This window comes from Nansenia antarctica (assembly GCF_963989245.1).
Source record: "Nansenia antarctica genome assembly, chromosome: 10".
Classification (NCBI taxonomy): Eukaryota; Metazoa; Chordata; class Actinopteri; order Argentiniformes; family Microstomatidae; genus Nansenia; species Nansenia antarctica.
Genome location: NC_137680.1, coordinates 202,571 through 207,570, shown reverse-complemented (window position 1 = coordinate 207,570; position 5,000 = coordinate 202,571).

Sequence of the window (5,000 nt, the reverse complement as noted above, 5' to 3'; positions counted from 1 at the left end):
TGCCCTATCCTTTAAATAGTGACCGCTGTGTATCACTGTGTATCACTGTGTGTCACTGTGTATCTCTGTGTATCTCTGTGTATCTCTGTGTATCTCTGTGTATCTCTGTGTATCTCTGTGTGTCTCTGTGTGTATCTCTGTGTATCTCTGTGTGTCTCTGTGTGTATCTCTGTGTGTCACTGTGTATCTCTGTGTATCTGTGTATCTCTGTGTATCTCTGTGTGTCTCTGTGTATCACTGTGTATCACTGTGTATCTCTGTGTATCACTGTGTATCTCTGTGTGTCTCTGTGTATCTCTGTGTCACTGTGTGTCACTGTGTATCTCTGTGTATCACTGTGTATCTCTGTGTATCACTGTGTGTCACTGTGTATCTCTGTGTATCTCTGTGTGTCTCTGTGTGTCTCTGTGTGTCTCTGTGTGTCACTGTGTATCTCTGTGTATCACTGTGTATCTCTGTGTGTCTCTGTGTATCTCTGTGTATCACTGTGTATCTCTGTGTATCTCTGTGTGTCACTGTGTATCTCTGTGTATCTCTGTGTGTCTCTGTGTGTCTCTGTGTGTCTCTGTGTATCTCTGTGTATCTCTGTGTGTGTCTCTGTGTGTGTCTCTGTGTATCACTGTGTATCTCTGTGTGTCTCTGTGTGTCTCTGTGTATCTCTGTGTATCTCTGTGTGTCTCTGTGTGTCTCTGTGTGTATCTGTGTATCTCTGTGTATCTCTGTGTGTGTCTCTGTGTGTGTCTCTGTGTATCACTGTGTATCTCTGTGTATCTCTGTGTATCACTGTATCACTGTGTGTCTCTGTGTATCTCTGTGTATCACTGTGTGTCGGTTCATACAAGTTGTGTTTTACACTGCTGCATCTTGGGCAAGTGCAGAATGCAGTGGGCACAATTTCACCTGACATTGGCAAAGACCATAAGATACAGGGGGACAATTACACATATTGCAGAGGGGAAAGTGTCTGAAAGTGTCATCATCTTCGGTTTCGGAAATTGGAACCTTGCTGTTTTCAGGGGGGTTGGTCTCGAGCCATGATGCAATACCCAAATGACCCACCTGCCCACCGCGGCCGGGCTCCTGCACCATCGCTTTCAGTCCATATTCATTCTGGGAGATTCAAGCAGGACCCACCCCCCTGGAGTCCCGCTGGATTCGAGCTGAATCAAATCTCTACAACAGGGACACAGCCTCTCTCCACACATGTCACATAGTGAGGCCGTGGAGACAGGATGTGGCCAGATGCACACTGAATGCAATCATAGTCATGTAAAATGTATTGCATGAAAATGTGTTTTATAACAGGCCCGATTTTGCCATGTTTTATTACATGTGTAAACATGAACTAGAGTTATTGTTGGCATGTCAAAATGTGTGCAACTGCAGGAAATGTAATTTATTTTCTGGACCCCCAGACACTCAATAAAAACATTGCTTCCTCAAACCTAAAACTACAACCTATGTAGTTGAGGTATCACCACTCAATATACATATATATATATATATACATATATATATATATATACTGTACAGACAGAGCCAGGGACTTCATGTCATGTATCGAAATTAAAATGACCCCACTGAGTCACGGTTTGTAAAGAAGTCCTTTGTTCACTCACAGTGAACCTAACCCTAACCCTAACCCTAACCCTAACCCTAACCCTAACCCTAGTCCCTCTGGTGGTTGCTATCCTGCTGAGGTCTTACCATGCACATACAGTACACAAGCGCTAAGTCATCTGTGAATGCATGTACTTGCTAGCTTGCGACATGGACATTGATGGGCTGTTCCAATGTTATCGCTTTTTTATGTGGTCCTTGGTAAGCTAAGTTGGCGAGTCAGTTGCATGCGGTGAATATTTTATCAGCGCCACAGATTCTATCAATTCTATCTAGAGAGGAGTTGAAGGGGTGCTTTAACTGGAGGTGGGGATTTCAGACTGATTTATTCTTCAAATAGAGAATTGAATGAATTGAATCAATTATGATATCATGCGATGCATGTAAGGAGAATCATCCCCAGCTCCAGGTGGCGCTGCAGCAGAAGGTTTAGAGGGATGTGGAATTGAGTTAGAATCTGCTGCCCAAATCACTTGGGCCGGGCCTGACTGTCTGACAATTGATTTGTACAAGATTGGGCTCGGGTTCGCTGCGACATGGCAGCACACAGGCTGCCCCCCCCCCCCCCTCTGCTCTAGTCAGGGAGAGATGCACAGTTGCTGCACCTGTCCAATGAAATGTTTTGTTGTTTTGTTGTTTTTCCTTTCGGCTATATCTACATTTAAGAGAATATTCATTATCTGCGGAAATAATGCAAATCATTTTGTTTTTTTGTTTTTTCGTGCTTGTTTTACATTCTCTTGCTGTTTATTTGAGTCCTAATTACTGAAATCCCGATTGGGAAACAAATTAATAAACATTCGCAATCCGCTAATGTGCCATTGTGCCTCAGCTGTGTTCTGCTCTTGTACATAATAAGGTACAGAGACAACTGGGCCTGGGTTTCTGGGTTTTGTTGTTCCCTACACTTCTGTTCACCTCAGCGATACTTTTCAAAACCTCTGTTTCCTCTATTCATGATTGTATTTCTGGTCTGTTTCATCTGTGTGATTGATTAACGACTGGACAAATCGTTAGTTCTATTATTCAACTGGTATGTCGAATCCTGACTTATTCATAAACTGCAAGGGCCACACATCTGAAAGAAAATGCAATTTAGTAGGACTTCACTGATTGTCTCCACAGTATATCAATATCCATACGAGCCGAGTTCAAAGCCGTCAGACAGTGAGACTCAAGGGGGGGGGGGTTAAAGACAGAGGGAGTAATTGCAGAATATCTGATTGCCTCATCTCCCCCTTGTCCGTCTCAGACAGCCCTGTCGAAGCCTCTAGAGCTTCTGACGGCGGCATGACAACCAGAGCACAGATGACACACCTTGACACCTACGTGGAATATCTGGCCGTGATCTCGGCTGGGTAATGAAGTGAGAGTGAAGTGCGGGGCGATTGCATATTCAGACCGACACCCAGCTCCTCTCTGCCCTCCTCCTCCTCTCATACCCAGCTCCTCTCTGCCCTCCTCCTCCTCTCATACCCAGCTCCTCTCTGCCCTCCTCCTCCTCTCATACCCAGCTCCTCTCTGCCCTCCTCCTCCTCTCATACCCAGCTCCTCTCTGCCCTCCTCCTCCTCTCATACCCAGCTCCTCTCTGCCCTCCTCCTCCTCTCATACCCAGCTCCTCTCTGCCCTCCTCCTCCTCTCATACCCAGCTCCTCTCTGCCCTCCTCCTCCTCTCATACCCAGCTCCTCTCTGCCCTCCTCCTCCTCCTCTCATACCCAGCTCCTCTCTGCCCTCCTCCTCCTCTCATACCCAGCTCCTCTCTGCCCTCCCATACCCAGCTCCTCTCTGCCCTCCTCCTCCTCCCACACCCAGCTCCTCTCTGCCCTCCTCCCATCGCCATGACACGTTCTGGCAAAAAAATAAAATAGGAGACGAGTAAAAAGAAAAAGAAAAGGAAAAAAAAAGCGTTAGACAGAAGTGAAAGACAGAAGCTTCCGGAGACGGAACAAACATGTCTCCCACGCACCGTGCGGGGTGAAGAGAGGTCTCAGTCACCTATACAGATGGAGTCCTCAGCCAAGAGAGATTGGCATTCACTTGTTAATGCTAGCACATCTGCCCTTGGCCCTCAAACACAGAACACAGACGTTTCATTCAATTCTGTTCATGCACTGAATAATATACACTGCAGTAGCTAGAGTACCTTGCATATGAGTAAACAGTATCTTCCTCAACCTGGAGTTAAATGGAATCAGGTTTGAAGTTCACTAGATAAGTCAAGCACACTGTTGGTCTTTGTCGCTGTATGATGAATGAACAATTATAAGGATGTGATTACTCTACGAAATGAAAGAGTGCAAGGGCAATATGACATTTAGATTTAGGCATTACCCCTTACACTCTAACAAAAGGAGGATGCGCTAGCATCATTTGAATGAGAAAAGACCAATATGCCACCCAGCAATATGCCACCCAATACATGTGATCTGCTGATGTTCTGCTACACCGAATGCACTCTTCTTTTATCAGCCATAATGAAATGGCTTTATTTCGCCCCCTCTGAAAGGAAGCATTTTCCGCTTGCAGAATAACGCACGCTGGAGACAATGGCTTTTGTTATACTTGTGGCCTATTGAGCATCCTTGGGTGTTGAATATGTGGCTGCCATGGGAACGAGTCTACAAGATGGTGAGTCGTTTGACTGCAAATTATGGAGTGACAAAATCAATACTAGGATGAATCATTCTACTTTTGAGAGATTATGCAACATGTCTCTTCCCCTACTATGTATGTTCTTTATTTAACCTTCAGCAGCGCCGGTCCCATTGAGACCAAGGTCTCCTGTACAAGGTAGACCCCATATACACATCATATATCATACAAAATGACAACACCATAAAACACAATCAGGAAAAGCAATCCCATTTTTCAACCAAGACCTCCTCGATCGAAATTTGAAATTGCCGAAGCGGCACCAGAACAACCAATTGTAATGTACTCTGTAGACTCTGTAGATTGTTCCAGCAGTGAAATGCACCAAAACCGAAAGCAGAACTGTGATGCAGCTCTGGCTACATGGGTAGTGGCACAACATGTGTCCAATGGAGGAGCTCCATGGTAGTTGGAGTTCTGCGAAATGGTAATTGATGGTTACGTGTCTCAGGCAAGCTCAGGAGCCCATTGCCAGCAATCACCGTTGGAAAAAACACTTGTGACATGCGAGTTGAGATCACCATGCTAGACTCTACAATAGCTGCCAAAGAGAGAGAGAGCATCTTCAGACATGTGCTGCCAAAGAGAGAGAGAGAGAGAGAGAGAGAGAGAGAGGGGGAGAGAGAGAGAGAGAGAGCATCTTCAGACATGTGCTCTGTGAGAGAGAGAGAGAGAGAGAGAGAGAGAGAGAGAGAGAGAGAGGGAGAGAGAGAGAGAGCATCTTCA